At 30.8% G+C, this 20,878-nt stretch overlaps 2 protein-coding genes across 5 annotated transcripts in view; one reads left to right on the top strand and one right to left on the bottom strand.

Moving 5' to 3' along the window:
* The window catches only part of LOC113403364 (alanine--glyoxylate aminotransferase), a 336,845-nt gene that overhangs the window by 95,992 nt on the left and 219,975 nt on the right, over positions 1-20,878 (bottom strand). The window lies entirely within an intron of this gene.
* LOC113403350 (uncharacterized protein) overlaps positions 2,939-20,878 on the top strand; it is a 109,472-nt gene continuing 91,532 nt past the window's right edge. For all 3 annotated transcript variants that reach the window (XR_003369300.2, XM_026643868.2, XM_026643867.2), the window contains exon 1: positions 2,939-3,384. The gene's annotated coding sequence lies outside the window, so the exon portion shown is untranslated. The remainder of the gene's footprint in view (positions 3,385-20,878) is intronic.

Raw genomic sequence — 20,878 nt, 5'->3', positions numbered from 1 at the left:
GGTACATGATAAAGTATATATACGTGTATAAATACATAGTATATCATATTTGAATGAAAGTGTCTCGATGTTTATGCGCCATCTCTTCCTTCTCGCTTCTGCTCAAAGAAACATCTTAAAGGATAAGCGTGCTGCTTATCCGTTTTCTTGTGACATCATCTTTATATGTTACTAGTTGTCGCCCGTGGTTTTGCCTGCGAGATAGGGGGTCGTAGGCAAAAAAAATAGTTATTAAAATACCTCGTTAATATTAAGTCCCTCCCACCTTGGATTTCTTGCTTTTTTTTTAAAAAAAAAAAAAGAATACTAGCAATGCCCCAAATTAATTCAGGAATTACTAATATTCCTATTTACTACTCCTTTTAAGCTTATCACTTGTGTTAGGAGAGGGGACGACAATAGCCCAAGGGGTCAGGATCGATCCTGCGACTTTTTACATCGCTAGGCGGCCCGTAAACCATTGCGCTATAATATTAGTATAGATCATATATTATATTATATTATATTATATTATATTATATTATATTATATTATATTATATTATATTATATTATATTATATTATATTATATTATATTATATTATATTATATTATATTATATTATATTATATTATATTATATTATATTATATTATATTATATTATATTATATTATATTATATTATATTATATTATATTATATTATATTATATTATATTATATTATATAGATGAAATATTGTAATTCAATATACAACAACTCATTTCATTTTATTTTTTCAATTGTTGGGAAATCTGGTCGTAAATACAAAATATATAGGAGTTGCTTTACTAAGATTAACAAAATAAATTATTATAAATAGGACTCTTACGCTTCGACGAAGTTTTTAGTAATTATTGTCAACTTTTATATTTTGTTTTATTAACTATATGGCTATATTTTACAATGAAAGACAAACCTAAATTTATCCTATGACTGTTTTATCCCAGTCCAAACGACTTAGTAACGACGTGTAACGACATCGAACAAACTACAATTCATCCACCTAAAAGCAGTCGAATAACAATGTGACAGGTCGGGCATGTCCATATTTCACTATGTGTTTTACTTTTAGCTTCGTTATCAAGTCGGCACACGCAATCCGACAATCACGGACGCCGGCGATGAATGCACATCAAACTGTTTTAATACTTCAAAACATAACTTCCTTGGTTTCTAGCTAAATGTATTCAAGTGAAAAATAACAATTTCACTCATAATTTTATGGAACAGTGTATTTTATTATATATATATATATATATATATATATATTTATATTTATTATCGTATAAATAAAAATATTAAGTTCGTCGAGTCAAAAGTCAAAGTGAAAATGTATCTAAAAGTTTGAGCTTATTGGTTGTCGACAGTCTAACCGACTCAATAAATACTTCAGATCGGAGGAACCGACGAATTAAACTAAAATATAAAGTGTTTTATTATTAAATTATAAATTGTTTTACTTATAGAGTGAAGTTGTTATACCTACCAACTAATTTGGTAGTTAGTTAGTCAAATAGTCGACGACTAGGAGTAATATCCTAGGTGTCAAAGATATTTTAATATAATGCCAGTAACATATACTTACTTAAAAAAAAAAAAAATTATAATATAGTTTTTATTTCGTATATATAAAGATAATACTAGTTATCAGAGAAGTGATATGAAATAGAAGGTGTTGCTCTACAATAAAAAATTCGATGACTTTATTTCATTAAAGGAAAAAAGGTATCGAAAAGAATTCAAATATTGACATAGAATAAAAAACAAATTTAAAGCAAAGCGGAATGGTGCGTTTGAACGATTGACAGCTCACATGGGAACTAGGTAAATGCAAATTGAGAAGGACTTCCAATTGGGCAACAGTGAAACAAAAAGTTAATAAAAAAAAGTCGAAAATGCATAAAATCTTTCAAAAGGAAGTCTATGTAATGAAATTGATCGCGGAAATTCTGCGTGTTTCATTTTGTACTCACAGCTACAAAAAAAACTGGAAGTGATTCATTTTAAGAGTAATATGTTGTTATATCCAAGAATATGGCGCAGGGATTTAAACACGTAACCCGTAATCAAAGATAGGTGGTTCAAACCCAGGCACCACTGAATTATTGTGTTTAATTTGTATTCATAATTCTTTTCCTGTTTTTTTTTTTAAATATAAATAGGTGGAGGAGTAAATTGGTCATCGTGTAAGCAAATATGTTATGTCGAAGTAGATGTAAGAGGTAGCGTGGTAAAATAAGCTCTAAATTTTATTATCAAGTGAACAGGTGGCCTTATTCCATCAAGGGGTCATTTAAAGGATAATTATTTTATTACTTTTAAAATTTTAAATGTTATATTAAATTTAATTCTGACATTGACATGTAGTCTCTATTCATTTACTTATCGTATTAAAAAAAAGCAAAAGTATCGTTTGAAAGTACTCTTAAATGTTGAACATAAATTTTTTAAACTTTTTTTAATATATTGTTAAATAGGTTAACGAGTTCGATAGAGTTTCAATAGATAAAATTAATACTAGAAGTTTCCATGTATGTTGGCCCAAGTGAACAGACATTGAGATTAATGGAACGTATCCCGTTTTAGGTAGATTAAAGTATTTATAACACTGATTAATATTCTAACTCGCTTTGTATGAACGCGGAGGAAGCTATGCACAAAGCCGACATGGAAAGGGTATTAAACAGTGGCTTCAATAAACGGCCCAATAAGTTATGTAAAGTGCGAGTGCATCGCGTTACTACAACCCCTACATGGTTGTTGGGGTTGGGGCGCATGCGCGTGCACCGTCGGCCGCGCACGGCATATGCGGAATATTAAAGGAGGAAAGAGAAAAAAATTAACTTGTGAAGCCATTTTCGTCTATCGGTACCCCCTCGCCCGCGACGGGTTTCTCCGTTGCAGGCAGAGCGCCTCGCGCGGCTGTGGAGGACAAACGTCGCATCGAGACGGTCTGCGCTCTCATCTACTCGTACGAACCGGTCTCCCTGATACATGTGCTACACGCTATCCCGCTAATAATATTATTGTGCAGTGTTTTATAATAACTTTTAAAGGATTTTCACGTGAACGTAGTGCTCCATTCGATTTTTAAACTTATTTTTTAGTGCGTGCGTTAAGTTTTTATACTTTCGGGTGAAGTGTAAGTTTTGAAAAGTTTTTTTAGTGGTCGTATCAGCGTAAGTGACGTAAACTGTCTTATCAAAGGGAATTACCGTGATTTATGTGCCGCGCTGAACCAATTGGATTTGATAACGCTTCCGTATAGAAGTTTAGCAAGACAAAGTTAAACTTTAAAAGTTTTTGCCTGTTTGCGCAAAAAGTATCACATCAGAAGAAACAGCTGGAAGTCAAAAATAAAGAGGTAGGTAAAATTAACTAAGTACACAATTAAAAGTAATTTTAATAGTTATTTTTCGTTCTAGATGTTAAAAGTCTCGACATCTTTTCCTCGAATTCCTTTATTTGGGTCTTTCGTTACCTTATAAATCAGATTTGTTTATGACTTCTTTTTATTACTGTTTATTATCACATACGTCTTCTCTTTCACTTGTTTTATTATGTGTTTATGTTTTAACTTTCAACCGTAGTCGACGAACTAGGAATTTTAACGTTTTTATCGCCTATTGTTAAATATGTCTGTTTAATTCGTAATATTAAACATAATTTTATTTCTAATCAAGCTTTGCGATAAAACATGTTATTACTTCAGTGAAATTTAGCGTTAATCTGAATTAATTTAAGTACAAAATAGCATATCGTCATACCTAAATTGAAACCGTTGAAAAAAAATGAAAGATTTGTCTATGAGTTACATTATAAAGGTAACTGCATTTTGAGGCCTGTCATAAATAATTTTAGTTATTTATGATTTAATAACGACGGCGGAGAGCACTCTAAAATAGACAGCCGTAATAAAATTCCATACTGGTTCTAATAAATTATCGGAAGACGTTCTTTTTATTGGAGTAACGAATGGTGAGATGAGTAATGGCACAAGTTTGCCCAATAAATCATGCTTTCCCCGTTCCACTGGAGCTTCCGCCTTGGGGTTGGTAAGTATTTGGCAAGAGATCTCCTTACTTGTTAGTTCTGTCAGATACTTTTATCTAATGTCTGTAATCAATGACGTAAAAAAATATAACCTCGATGTTCTTTGGAACCAGGTCTAAACCGAGTTTGTGTTTTTATTTCATTGTAATAATTTTAATAATACACAACAATGGTTCGTATATAAATTTGCTGAATGCTTTTGATACAGTTTTTATATTAAAACAAAAAATATAAAATAGGTGAGCCACTGATTGAAAATTGAACATCACTTTCTAGTATGTCGGCGTTCCGTCAAGAAAATTGAAGTGCTAAATAGACCAGAAGCCGATGGGCCGTGAAATGACGTGTCGGACCCGAGGTAGTTGATGAACTATTGTTTAGAAATACGGAGATGTAGCGGTGATCTCTCACAAGTCTTATTGATATTGGATCTATCGGATTTGGGGAATCTATTCGGCTTTACAAGGGTTTGATTAAATGTGTTCTGTTTGAATGTTCAGGAGACGTTTCCTGAACTACGATTAAACAAATTGGGTTAGGACGGGTTAAGTTTATTACCTATCGAAACCGATCAAACTTCATACCTTTCCAAGCTACTGATATAGGTATAGCTTCATTCAGTAAATTTATTAATACTGTATTTTCTATCAAAATTTAGATTGAATTCAATTATAAATAAAAAAATGTAATTAACAATTTCATAGGGTGTAATGAGTGGCGAGGGTGCTAAGATATCATGGAAAACATTATCGGTAATAAAAAGGCGTTCCCACGTTAACGGAAGCCGGCGCTGGATCGCCACGCTTCGATACTCCGCTCTTTCACTATTGTCCCCTTTGTTCCTACTTAGCTTCGTCAGGCTCTCAAAAGAGCGGCGCTTTATTCAATGGATCTAGTTTGTCGCACTTAATTCGTATTGCATCATTCGTTCCACACCATTTTCATTTTCTCTTTTCATCGACAGTTTGTATATTTGCTGCTATATACGTGAACAGCGCACGAATATAATTATTTCATATCTTATAACCATAACACACTATTTATAACGACAAATAGTACAAGTCCACAGTTACCTCTAAAATGTATGTCTTACAATTAAAGGGATAAAACTTCTTTCTTGGACTTAAATGTATTTATAATTCAATTACAGTCCTTAAAGGAAGTAATTAAAGTAGCTGTTAAAACATCAAAAATCAAATTAAATCGTACTCGGAGGCTATGTAATTTTTTACGCAAACTAATTAATGGTTCTTGCAGCATACTTCGTTTCAAAATACAAGTAAAATTTGCATTCTTGGTCCTGTTTTACTTCAACAGTTAGCTCGTCTTAGACCACCCGCGAAGCCTTATACCTACAATTTAATACGAACTTTATTTCAAGGCGATAGAGTTTTTCAAGATAAACGAAGCGCCTATTTGCTTGCAATTCTGTATAATCATCTCACCGGTACAAATCATTTTAAAAAACGTATGCGTCTGAATTATATACTGCAAGATATTCCTCGTTGGATAATCTTTGATTTTGTTTTAAAAATATACGAATCGAAATACTCAGTTAAATTACAAAAGTCCAATAATGTTTCGATAAGATTTTTAATCTTTTTCCAACATCTCCTCGAATAACAGTTGCAGCATTCGAATCTCATTAGCGAAGGAAACAAAGAATAAAAACTTGAAGTAATAAATTTAGCGAGGCTCAAGTCGAAACGCTTACGGTTCCTTTTAATTTGGTTGCTATTGTTGAGGCGTCCCGCTGAGCGCCGCCCGTTGGATTTCTTGCTGGATCTCCAGCTGATTCAAACATTAGTTACTTCTTATTAGTCTATTATGAATGGAAATTAAATTTAATGTCCCAATGTTTTGAAAGCGTCTTAAGGTATAAATGACGAAAATATTTTTTATCAACAAAAAAAGAACTAAGTAAATCACACAGTAACAGGAATCGCCAAACATAGTAACGTGGTATCGAAAAAAAAAAACAATCTGCTACCGCAAGAAGGATTTCCAAGAAAAGATATTTATTTAAACGATCAAAGTTGCTGAGGGCTAAACCGCCGGGGGCCATATGAGCGGATCCAATGACTTCGCATTATTATATTGACGCGGCGAGCCTATGCTCTCTGATAAAATTAATAGTTGTCCAGGTATTGATGGCAGCGATAAATTTGTCCGTATGTGGAAAGGAACTAGATGCATCAATCATAAAGACGTAATTGAAAAACATACAGCTGCATTTTAAATTAAGTTTAATAACTAATGATGGCATTCTGTGAGAACATTTTCTTTGAAACTAGAACATTATCAATTCATTTACATTATGTATTTTAAAGCTAATATTTCTAACTCGTCTATTACACGATCTCGGCTAACTATTTGAGAGTGATAAAAAAAATGCGTTATTTAGTAAAAAATACCAATGGCTTTCGACTGAACAACACGTGTTTTGCAAATCGGCACCAAACGTGGCACATCTGTGAATAGAAGAACGTGCCACTTCGGGTCCATATTAAAATTCCCACACATAAAATTGAATGAAAAAATGGTTGCCTCGGCCCCTTCCCGACGCACAACAAACAAGCAGGTAAGCGAATCTTTACGATCCTTTGGAGGATGAAATATATACTGGCTGCTGGAGAATTTTACATCTTATTACAATGGAACATGGTAACTCTGTTTATTTTACATTTTGAATAAAAATAATAACTGTTTTCTTCCCTGCATATTTGGACAAATTGTCTATTATTAAATAAAAATTTAGAATTTTCTGAAATACCCATTTTAGTACTATCTGTGATGAAATTATAGTACTTATATTAGTTGTAACTGATAACATTTCTTGTTATATTCTTTTAAAGCATTACCATAATGCATGTACCATTCAGTAAAAATAATATTTTCGAAATTATTACCTAAAAATACCTTAGAGTATATTACCTTATTATTATATACATACATATATATATAAATAAAAGAATGATATCGAGTGTTATATATGCTTATATTGACAATTTTTTTGGGTACAACAGCTCTCTAATTAATTAAACAGATTAAAAAAAACTATAAGAATGACTGTAATTGATATTTGTGATATAAATAGCTGATTCTGACAATTTGGTTTAAGTAAGGACATAAATATCAGAGTAATAATCTTCAAAATTTAAAATGTATGGTCATATAAATATACATACATATATATTTGTAGTAGACGGTTTGATGAAGCCGCTTCATGTAATAGTTTACCGACAGAATCTGACACTTCATAAAAATCGATGTAAATATTTAATCTCAACTCATTGTAACCTTCGAGTGAAACCGACTAGGTAACATTCCAGCCATCGGTCAATAAGGGACACGTATCAATGGGGCTTGGGAAAGTGTCACGCTTTGGAGTATCTTAAATGGTGTGATATTTAGTGTGTAAATGTTGTTGATTTTCAATTGGTACAATAATAGAAACGACCAAAATAGAAAAAAGTCATAATTATCATTTCGTTATAAATTGAAAAGTAAATGTGAAAAAAAAACTGAAGTGGTAATAGTCATGTTATAGTTTATTTAATTTGTTTTTGCACGAATATTTACTACGTTTAAGATCTCGCATTTTGATATAAAAACATTCAATAAGATAATTTTTCATATAATTTTGTCATTTACTTTATTTTTAAATATACTTATGTTAATACAGAATATCTGTACTAATATTGTAAAAGCGAAAGTAGCTCTGGTGGTATTTCAAGACCAACCCGCAGAACCGATTTTGATGAAATTTGTTATGAAGCAAGCGGAAACCCCAACGAAGAACATATATCCTATTCTAATGGAAGTAGGAAAAAAGATAAACAAACCTTAGAATTATGTATATCATGAGATTTTCGAATAACTCAGCTATATTGTGCACTACTAAGAGTTTATGATTAATATATCTTTATTTATACTTAACTACTTATTTCCACTTTAATTTTACTTACAAAATTCTGATAACAGTTTCGTCGACGTTCAAAACGCCATTTTTTCGCAAATCCATAGCGAATATCATAGATTAATCAAACTCTTATCCAATGATATTGCGTCAATTTGCTGTCAAATGTTGTTTATTTGGCTTTTTTCCTGTTATGGTTTGAATACAGTATAGGCGACATTTTTATACTTAAAACCTGATGACCACTTCTACAACGTGACCGAAGCTGCGGGCGACAACTAGTTTGAAATAAGTTAATGGGATAAACATAAACAGTAAAATTGTGTATACATTAGAGAAGTTTATATAACCTTACTTCCCCAGGCGTATAATTACTCTTTGTTATGGAATCCTGTTCAGGCTAGCGTATATTAAAGTTTACATAATAACCCAGCTAACGTCCAGAGTGGTCGCAGTCAAAACAATAATGTTTTGATAGGAGACCGTCCCATCGCTGTTTCGAATAAACACGCCGAGTGTGGCAGCTCGTTGAAGGCAGGTGTGACAGCGGTTCTGATGAAATATAAAAACGTATATTTTTAATGATACGTTTCATTCTCGCGCTTAACAGGCTATTAAGGTATCATTGAACGTCCATATTACAACGATAATAAACATTATTCATAATTGTTTTACAATTGGAGACAGTCCTACGAAGTAAAATATTTTATATATATTTTTTTTATATAGGTAGACGGATGAGCATTGGACCATCTGATGGTAATTGGTCCACACCGCCCATTAACAATAGCGCTGTAAAAAATGTTTAATATTTCTTAGATCGCCAGTCCTCCACCAGCCTTGGGAACTAATATGTTATGTTGAGGTGTAGTTACACTGCCTCATTCACCCTTCAAACTGGAACATTGAGTATTGGTGTTTGGCGGTAGAATGTATGATTGGGTGGTACCTACCCAGACGGGCTTGGCTTGGCTTTGGCTTCTAACATGTAGATATACTAAGCTTTACAAATTAATTGGTATCAATGATTTATTTTTAAGTAATGAATAATGAATTAAATATTTTATAACATGAATACAATTACTTTATATTCTAAATTAATTTATAGTTTATATTTAAATATTTAAAACGTTATTTGTCGTATATACATGGGCTGTGTTGTAGTATATGCCGAGTTTTATGGATCAAACTTTAGATAAACGACTCCTTTCTGTTATGTACTTTGAGTGCCTCTAGCTGTATGTTTTACTTCATTGCTGTTATTCAACGATCCCGTCCTAACCAAACTGTTTATATAAATTTCTATAAACAGATCTATTTTACATATTTGGCTTCTCTTAGGGTAATTTCACATTTAAGTACTTCATTTCAACCACGTAACTCACATCAATAATCATATCACAGTGACAAAACGCACACACATCACAATTGAAACATTATGGGATTTAAAATATTTTTAAAATGTATTTTAAGATCTATTACTAGTTATTTTCTTGTTATATTAACTCAGTAGCTGGAGTAAAAGTAGGTTAATAAAAATTTGTTATAACAAACTTTTATTAACCTACTTTGATAAAAGTTTGTTATAACAAACTTTTATTTTATTGTATAAAAATAATATCTCCACATTAATATGTCATTTAATTGATATTATTTTTAAATGAAAATAATTAGTAATTTTATATTTTTACAGCCTGACAAGTTACATTCCAATGTTTTCATTCTCATTCCGACATATTCGATGTATATGCAAGATGGCTGCGGTGACGAAAAAAATATGAATCTGAATAATTAATTGATATAAAACACTTCAACCATAAACGACTATTATAGCGTCACCAATAAATATATTCAAATAAAATGTTAATAAGATTGATCAAACAGAAAAGAGACCGGCTCGTCTATTCCAAAAATTCCTTTATAGTCTATCATTATTCCAAGTATTCGTAAAATCTATCATTCAATGTATTGATAAAATTATCTCAGCTATTCGAAACACTCGTTTGAATGTTGACGATAAATGTTTCGTTCTGAATATATCTGAATTTTATACGACATTTTTTATACATCATACTAGCTGTACTGATATAACAGATAGACGTAAGAATTTGAACTATACAAAAGTGCCTTCACAACTACCTAGATCCATTAAATTTTTATTTTTAACTTAGTGACTTTGATGTGAACATCTATTAGAGTTGGGGGTATGTCCGACTCGTATGACGTGACAGCGAACGGCATGACGCTCTCTTATGCCGTCATAAACCCTCACCACCATCGCTCTTTACTTGCTTGTCCGTGACACGTACTCTTTTAATATGTACTAGGAACATTATTGTTAATATTATTATAAAAATAAGATAAATAAAAGATAAATAAAATTTATTTCTTTTATTTTTAGTTCACGTTTATTTATTGGTCTTCTTTAATTATAAAAAAATATCATTAAGCATCATAAAAATCTTTGTTTCATATCTAACGGGCGCTCTTAGAGTCTTTTTTTTCAATTCTCCTTAACACTTCTCTACCTAACACGTCTTTGTAAAGACTGACGGGCAGTTAGTGTTATAAGTTTATTTAACAACTGTTTCTGCTTGCTAGAACGTTACCTATCTTTCAGAGTTATAATTGAAATTGAAAGTAGACTTTTCTTTGAATGTCGTTGCACAACGTAACTATAGTAAAAGTAATTCTAAACATATTTGCATATCATAATAATAAATTCTATAAACCTTATGAAGGTAATATTGGAAAGTGAATTTCCTTACATCAAGAGTCGGTCTGATTTGAACGCATAATAAAAGTAACGGCACCGACCATTAAATCATTTTCTTTATATGTTTATTAGCTGTGGAATAATAAAATTTTACAATTAATTATCTGTCTGTAATGTTGTTATATAAATTCGTAAAGAAATTTCGTCATGTCGGCACCTTGGTTTTAGCATTTTCTAAAATATCATAATTAAAATATCTCGTATGTAAATATGTTTTTATTTTTGATTTTGATACTTTCATATCAGAAAATAAAAATTATTAACTTTTCTATAAAATCTTCAAAAAACTTAAGAGGTACTTTTATATAAATACGAACATATATATATATTCAATATATATATATATATATGTATATAGATTAATAATATTTTCTTAATATTCTAAGGTGTGCAGTAGACTCCTGGATTACGACGTGCCACAAGATCGAAGTTTACGGCCTATAAAGCCTTTATTGCCCATTGTCAACGATTATTACTTAACCCTCATGACTTATGAAGTAATAAATTCGATTCATACCTAGCGTGATACCATTTCACGTGTTTTTATTTTAAATAGCAATTCCAACCATAGGTATTGCAGTTAGGTATATTTAATAAAATATATAGGTTTAAAGATTATTTATTCTCATAAAGACAATTACATAATTTACATGAGAACACAATTGAAAAATAAATAAAAACAATTTACAGACATTCGTCGTCGTACTTATATTTTTCACTACACATACAGATCATCAAACATAACTACTATTCTACATACTTAGACAGATATTTTTGTAATAATATAATGTATGCTTATTTGAAAATTGACAATTTTACAAACAATATAGAAGCTACTATACAAAATTTAAAAATAGTTACTGTTGTAAATGACTTAACTAAATGAAAAATATAGCTATCGTAGTTTTTTCAACAAAACCGTATGTGCATATTATGTCTTTAATACTTTACCGTTTTAATGTTTATGGAAATGTGATCAATAATTATTTTATTTATTTTGAGATGCAAATAACCTCAAAAGAGACGCTGCCCCTGGCAAATCTCTACGACGATAAAAATGCACCAGAGGGGCTACGGAATTGTTCTAACATACGCATCCGCTGCCTGCATTCATGCTGTGCTCTGCTTGAGTTTTAACAGATTAAGAAGATAAGGGAAGTGATCTTGTTCATCGCACTCCTCTGTAGTGTGGATCGATATACCAATAAATAATTACTTGGTAGGAGATTCTGTGCAAACCCGTCTGAGAAGGTATTAGCAATTTGTAATTTATTCTCCCACCAAGCAGCAATAGTCATGCACGGTTTGTGCTTTGACGATATAAGGAAAGGTCGGCTTACCATTAGTTGAGCCAATTGCCCTTCTGCACTTCTTACATTCAATTCCTAGTAAATAGTGTTGAATAAATTGAAAATAAGTTTAAACTATACGTTATCTGCAATCTAAGGCAATGTATTTGTTTGTACTATTGTGCCATATACGCTAACGCAAGAACAATAAGCAGTTACAAATAGCTTATTTGTAATATGAGAGCCGTTTTAAATGACATTGATATGATCGTTTTGTATGAAAACTTATGTCTCATAGCGCTCCCTTTATACACATTGACTTTATTAATTGAGTGATTTCATTTTATTAGTTTCGTATAGCCTTTCTGTTCTAGCCAAGTTCTCTTATATGAAATTTGATATTATTATGATAAAAATTTGATGATTTATGAGCTATCAATTGCGTTTTTGTTTTTTGCTGCTGAGCTGACTGGAAGTCCCGCGCGCCATGATTAAGATCTTCCTTAGTTTTTTGTCGTCCAACACATTTAAACTTTTACTATTTTTAATTACACAATAATTCTGAGAGTACACTATACTAATACGATAAACTGTTTTATCAATTGCAAGTTTTCGCTAGGCCTCTTTTGTCAATATGCATCGTCCCGTCTACAGTAATTTATCTTATATTCGCCTGACGTTTGATTTCTGACCTCTGAATGACATCCTTTAGTGTACGTGAACGGTTGAAGACGTGAATATGTTTTTATTGAAATCTTTATAGTCTGCGATCCCGATAGCATTGAATAGGAGCTGTATCATATTAATATATATTCCCATATAAGGTTCTAGTGTGTAATGGATACTACTTGAGATAGCTCAAAACAACGTAGGAAAGATAAGCACCAGCGTCATAGTAGAAATAAAGTTAGTAAAAGTGTACTGGAGTTAGATGGAAAAAAATTCTTGTCTACAGCAGAGGCTGCGAGGTCTTTAAGTCATCACGTGATCACGACATGTGCAATTCTTTCGAACGGCAGACAAAAATAACAAAAACATGCATGTAATTAATAAACCGTGTTTATTTAATAACAATTAATTAATTAACTACTAGTAAAGACTTATAATTGCCTTGCACACGTAGGGTAATGTGTCTTTTGAAGAGAAGTTTTATTCCTCGAGAGTTACCATGTTTTTCGATGTTCACGTGACGTAGATACGTAGTGAATAAAAGTAACGTTATAAGAAGACGATCCGCGCGGACCATTTATAAAAAGTTCTTTAATAATAAATCATATCAGTCGCATGTCGAGGTAAAACTTTACGTATAATTTTAATTTTAACTTAGAACCTCCTTCAAACAACTCTATAACTTCTTTGTTATTGACTGTAACGTATTCTTAAATCACTTTATTATAAAATAAAAATAATAAAACTTGTGAATAAGATTTGGTGAGCTCCGATCAGGCAGTTCCATTGTGCGTCGATCATTAAAATAAAATTAGTGCATATATGACTGGTCACAGTCACATAATACTATACAAAATTATTAATTGAAAGCTTTGCGCTATTTATTACTTAGACAAACATATACACGAACAAATCAAACGATCGATTTAAAAAAATCATATCATTCGATACATAAATCAACTTTGAAGTAATTAGCTATATCAAAATAATGCAATAGTTACTGTCATATGAAATACAATAGGCTTTCCAACAATAGCAAACGAAATCTTATACTCGAAAACGTATAGAATTGCATTACTTGGACAAAGGATATGAATGACAAAAGTATTATGTCTGTATGGGCCAATGGCTTATTGAATCCCATGTACCATGGTCTCAGCATAAAGTTATTTTCACAACAAAGCAAGCCTGCCTCTGAGCGCCTTATACTGGACCTCTCTTGAACCGCACCATTGTAATCTTAATGCCGTATTATATTAATGCGATATACATCTCTTAGGTGGGATCAGAGCTTTTTTTTGAATTATCCGAGACCAATATTGGCATAGAGATAGTTTAGAAACATCTAACAGACTTATTGTACTAAGTAATATAAATTTCCCACGAAATTATATATACTATTATTTTAAAAATATATAATTTACGTTTAATAAACAAATTATACTGAAATATTGTGTTATTTAATTCATGAAGGATATTATTCTATAGATATGTTAAAATAACGCTACTTTTTTATCGAACGTTTTAATAATAAACGAATAAAAAGGTGCGGCTTACATAAGGCAATTTTGAAAAGTACTCGTTCGCCTTTAACAGACTCGGTAATGTCTCTGGTTACGGAATTTTTATCTCGTCAACCGATCAAAGGAACTATCCAATTCTGTTGAGAAATCTTTTCAAATTACACCGCATAATATTGTAAGGGAGGCGACTGCGGTTTGATATCGATTTTCATCAATTACTACGAATGAATTTATATCGAGATTATTTTACGTTGAATATTTTTTTGCAAATCAACGATGAACACTAAATGTATTATATTCATAGTTTTTTTTTGTTATACTTGGCCGATCAATACATATAATTTAAACTAAATATAATTTTGTTTGTAAATTAAATATTTTTCAAAAACTTTAAAAAAAGTTAAGTTAAGTACATATTGTTTTGTAAGGGTTCATTAAGTAAAATGTAGTTAAAAAAAAACTAAATTACAGATAATAAATTACATAATAATAAAGAATACCCGTTGTCCCAGGAAATGATACAATTTCCAAGCAATAGGTACGTAATTAAATTTATCACTATTTGCAACAATCCTGAGATTGGACTCGTGGTGTAGCAGCCTTAATACAAGACTATACTAGATCATTAAAATATCTTCAGAATTTAACGATACAATCAATGTATAGTTCTATAAGTATGCATATTATATTTTTTTTGTATGCTCTCACAAGTACGTTCTTATTCTTAATTTTATAAGATTAATTGTAAAAACTTTTATTTAACAAATATATATTTTTCCATATTCAAAATATAACAATAAACAATAATTAAAAATAAGTAAATTATTTGTAAAGTTTATTCGAAGGTATAGCTTCGAGGTATAATCTCAAACGTAGTCAAGATATTGTATATGTATTAAAATATTTGGGTTGGATGACATGGCATGAATCTTCATATTTACTAAGCGTTTGTAGAGCGGCCATACTGTCGGGCACGTACAATGAAACTTGTGCCTTCACTGAATAATTGCCGTATTTAACTTTAAAGATTTACTGTCCCCGACACACAATGGAGCATTTAAAGCGAGAAGTTAAAAGTAAAACATATTTTATCACACTAAGTGCATTTAATACTACATTTGAAACATTTAAAACGCTATTCATATAAAATTGATTTTTCCCTTTTTAACATGGTTTGATAATACAAGTTTTCTGTCTTTCTATCTGTCTGTTTGTCTGTTAGGAGTCCATTTTGTTATCGATTTTAAACGAACTTCCTAATGAGCTAAAGTCTTAAGCCTGATGATTAAAATCTATTGCATAATATCATACACAAACATAACTAAAAAGCTGAAATTATTGAAGATAGTAATTGAATGAATTTCATAGTACTCAAAATGTTAATCACAAATTTTCAGGGAATTTTGTATGGAGCTAGGAATAATTACAAGGTTTAATATTCATACAGTTTGATTAGATTATTCTTTCTATACGTATCTCATTGGTTTGTATACGTAATTTTATATTACAGCCTCAACAAAAATACATTTTCCAATAATTGGGCTATTATCTAACACATAATTTTTTAACGTCCTTCGATTAATGCGTTCACAGAAACAAACATATTCTTCAACTTTATATATTAGTGAGTATAGTGTGAAAAACACTAAAGCACTCTAAATCTTCATCTTTTATGAACGCTGTAATATATTAAAATGTCTGAATAGTCACAATAATGTACAATGACGTAAATCTACTGACATTGTCCACACTGCTTACTCCGAGCTGAGTAATCGACGCTCGAGTTATTTTCTTTTATTTATGTATACGTTCCAAGTTCCACTACAATGGGTTATTTAGGGAGGGAATAAAATTTCGCCTTACTGCTCCATATATTATTTCCACGAGACATGTGAATAGGTTCCTCAGGATATCCCATCGTAGCTTCAGATAGTCAGTCCAACTTGAAGTTCTTTAACCAGTGTTCAGACTTAAAACTTTGGAACTGGGATAAAATGAAAGTTTTAAATTTCCTTTTATTTCTGACTGGAGACGCTGAGGTCAAACTTATATTGCAAGAATATAAGAGCTGAGTTTTCTATATACTTGATTATGTATAAGGCGAAACGGCCCATGTACTGAAAACAATTATAAATAATTGTTTGTGTTTTCATATTCGTTTAATTTATATCCATAATCCTATATTAGATATTAATTTATATATTTGAGATTAATAGACTTCGACTCTGTTCGACCGCTCACCAAACATATTTGTATCTTAAATTGAGAGTTACTAGATGACACTTCAGTATTTCATCTTCTATTCATTTCAACCACCACGACAATTGCTAGATATTCATGCTGCGTGCATGTAATTTGTTAATTGCTCGAGCACTACACAATCAATAGCTTGCATTCACGTACTAACACCGACCACTCTTTAATTTACAAGACTTACAAATACAATTTAAAAAAAGCAAGTTCTTAATATATATCGATTGTAAAAAATTAACGCTAACAATATAATACCTTTATGGGTAATATAAAAAGAGGGAGGGAGATGACAAATAATAGAGAATGAAAAGAAAACATATGCTGCCCTGTCACCGAATAGATTAGGACACGGGCAGGGAGAAGAAAGGAAGAAGATGAAAATAGATAAATTGCATAAGTTTTATTTAAAATTGTATGTAATAAAATATGTTTAGGTAACATCAGTGTTCATACAACTGTGAGATTATTAGTAATTCTCAATTAAACTGCGTCGATCGACCGAGGCTCGATCGTGAATAACAACGAAGGCGAGGTGGGGCATAAGTTCACCTATTGTTGTCTCATACTCTCTCTCTGGAATTTCAGGAATCACACGAATGATAATTGACAAATTCTCGATCGCCTATTATCAGTGTTAATAATGAATCACGTGCAATAGTGTACAATGTGTACAAATATTTTAATCACATAAGAATTTCAATACTTAGTATACACAAAAACAGATACACACACATACACGTGTTATATAAACGTACAATTAAATTCGAACGGAATTTCAAAATGTAACTTAAGTCAAAATTAAAAATATAAAAATTAAATTCATTTTAATTAAATTCCATTGGCAAGTTTATTTGTGTATTTGTTTATTGATTTAATATTTTTCAATAACAAATAACAGATAAGATTCAATTTTATATAGATACGTCTTAAAGATAAATACCATAACAGAATCCGTACTTGGTGGTAGGGCTTTGTGGAAATCCGTAAGATATAATTATAGTGGTATCTAACTCCCATCATATATATAGAAATATAACTATTGCAATATTTCGGTTTGGAAGGTGAGTGAGCCAGTGTAATTACAGACACAAGAGAGAGAGATATAAAATCTCAGTTCCTAATATCGGTGGCACATGAGTGGAGTATTAATATTTCGTACAGTGCAAAGTGCACAGGTTCTTGGCACAGTGTTGGCCACTTACCATCACACTAGGGCACAGAGTGACCCATTTGCTAGTCTGTCATTTAATATAATAATAAAAATATGATTCTTTGTAAAGATCATTATATTTTTATACATTGCAATTAAAATAAAAACTACCCATCGTTTATTTAAAAAACGTACCGTTCGTATGTACCATACAGAGAATACCTAAGATTGACAAAGACGTCATATTTCTCTCTTACTTCAGCTTAAATACTTGGCTGTGATTTAATATGTTTAAAATCGAAGGTAAAAGAAATTCTTACTCCATAACAATGAATATTAAAAATACCTTTGCCGTAAAAATAGCCAGTAAATTGAGTAAATAAAATGCAGACAAACGCAAAGCTGGGTATGCACTTACGGCTTATCTCTGCAACAACACGCCAACGTTCAGTGTTGCCAATTAAAGTGTTAGTTTGCCTTTTATTTACAAAATATTATGGTGATTAAAGTTTTTGAAAAACATTGTTATATCTAATTATTTTTATAGATGGTTCCTAAGTACCCATAAAAATAAATGTATTATGATTGGTCTTTTAATGCTTTATAAATATTGTTGTTTATCTGATCGTCTCAATTACATGAATATATAAACTAAAAGCAGTATCGAATTAAGCGAAGGAATAGCATAATTAGGTATTTCATTTATTTAAGGTAAGTTTTTACATTAAAATTTAACAACTTTTTTTTTTAAATAATAATAATTTTATAGAAATAGTAACTCTATACTCTCTAACAAGGTGAATTTATACTTTCGTTGACACTTTTGCAGATGTACAAATCTGACAGACAAAGTTTTTAGACATGAGTTATAAATTTGGCAGCTTTCTCAGCGCTAGCAATTTCCTTCCACTAGGCTATATCTCAACAATTACGCAACACATAAAGGCATTAAATGCAGCTTACATCCATTCTGGAACTAACTATTACGCTATGAAAATTTTATCCATCGGATTATTAATTTTTGTATTCATCCGGAAAAAACTAATACAAAAATTATGTAAGCTGAGCTAGAATTAAGTAAATATTATTGGAGTTAATTTTCTTATCAGTTTTTTTAAGTTTTACACATTTACACAATTCGTTTCGATTTAACAATTCTTATCAGATAATGATCATGTGCATTCAAATTTGTATTTCTTATCTTACATGCAAGACATGCGCCTGTCAATTAAAGACACCATTCCGACTCCGCTTTAACACAAACATTCGCCTTTTTAATCCTTTCAAGGTTTATTAGTATGCAATTGACCCGTAAGCCGTTACAATCCTCACTCATGAATTGCTTATATTGTGATTTATCCGAAGATGAAAAACGATATCCGTTTTTGACTCTTATTTCTAAGGAATAGAGGCTATAATTCTTTATCAAGGTGTCAGGTTCGTAGCCTACCGTATATCGCGTGTTTATCTGCACACGCTATGCACTGCCAATTAACCGAGCTTACCTTACGTAAAAAAACATTTTGTCGATTGATATAGATTTATGCTTTGGAACGTCCATTATGATATTTAATTATTTTCAATCAAACACCGAGCTAACCATTTTTGAATGTTGACGTTTTCAAATGATTCGTTTATTTGAAAAATACAATTAATAATTTGAAAAACGTAAAATCTCCTTTCAAATAAATAAAATGTAGGTATTTCACGAATATTTCGGTACTTTCTAATTGTGAATAAGATAATAATTAAAAAACATCTATAAACAGTAATAATCTTTACTAACAATAAGAATTACTAAATAATAATTCAACAGTATATTATTATAATATCATGTGTGTTTGAGTTTCATTTATTTTTTTGTACTTGTCTACTAATACTTACAAGATTTACCTACAAAATTTTATGATTCTTTAAAAATTACATATATATTCGTAATAATATTTATATTTTTCAGTTTGTAATTGCTAGTATTGTCTATGGTCGAGATTTTTTTCTCTTTAGAATTATATACTTAAGATTCATTTCTTACCACTTATAACATAATTATAACACTAATTAATTTAAATGTTTATTTTTTATTCGTATATAATATATATATCTCTACATCTTAATAGTTTGGGATTAGGAGTATTCTCTGCGGTTTACTATGTTCTGGTGTTTGAGAGCTGGGGAGTTCATGCTGTCTGGGCTCTTTTCCACACTCGAAGTCCTTTTGTGCAAATAACAAGCAATTTGTGAATATGTTCGCAAGTTATGTACTTGAGAGTTATATTTGTTGGGAAATTTTTAATTGTCTTTTATTCTTTACATTCATGAGTTTTCGGACCAACAAAATATATTACGAAAACTTGGCAATATTGCAAAAATTGCTTTTGTCCTATTGTACAAACAAAAACATTGATTTTGTTTTATTAACTGGAAGTAATAGATATTTACTATCCTTGTATTTACTTGTTTAGCAGGTGTTTTGCAAAATATTCATCTTCTCTTTCTGCCATCATCGATTTGTCACTTGGAAGAAGAACCAGCATTATTTCATTAACTAAACCTTACTAAATATTTCGATTATATATTTTTTAAAAGAGAAATATTGTAACGCGCTCTAAGTTACGATATAGTAACAGCTATAAAGCTTTCAATAGGTGTAAACTGTTCACGTTGCGGTTGGTTAAACTCTGACGCCGGTTAGATCAGGTAGTCGATAGTGTCTGAACGCTAGACTGGGACGAATAATTCTGGAAACTTCCGCATGAGTAACGTGCAAATATCTAAATATTCTGATTGCATTGTAAATTCTTTAGTGTTGCAATTGCGTAAATATTAAAAACAAATTGTTTTAATTGTTATTGTAGCATATTTAGATAAAAAGTAAGTTTATATGTATTTACTTTTTCAATTTACTTTCAAGTTATATACGTCTATAATTTCTTTTTTTATTTAACTCAGCGAAGATGTCGCCGTGCCTTTTAATCATAATTTACAATTACCGTTCAGCTTTGAATGTAACTTCTCAAAGGGATTGTATTTTTGCCTCGTTATAATATATATATCACTTCTTGGCAACATCTTTTCAGAATTCTAAGCAAGTATTAGACATTGTAAATAAAAAAATATATACTCATTTATTATAATGAATCTTCAACTGGCACAGCTCATTCAGTGGACCATGAATTACGCCAAAGAAAATCTTTGAGTCTACAAACGCGAGATAGCGGATGAGAAA

This window comes from Vanessa tameamea, chromosome 13 (assembly GCF_037043105.1).
Source record: "Vanessa tameamea isolate UH-Manoa-2023 chromosome 13, ilVanTame1 primary haplotype, whole genome shotgun sequence".
NCBI classification, from domain to species: domain Eukaryota; kingdom Metazoa; phylum Arthropoda; class Insecta; order Lepidoptera; family Nymphalidae; genus Vanessa; species Vanessa tameamea.
This window is presented reverse-complemented; position numbering and strand designations above follow the sequence as displayed.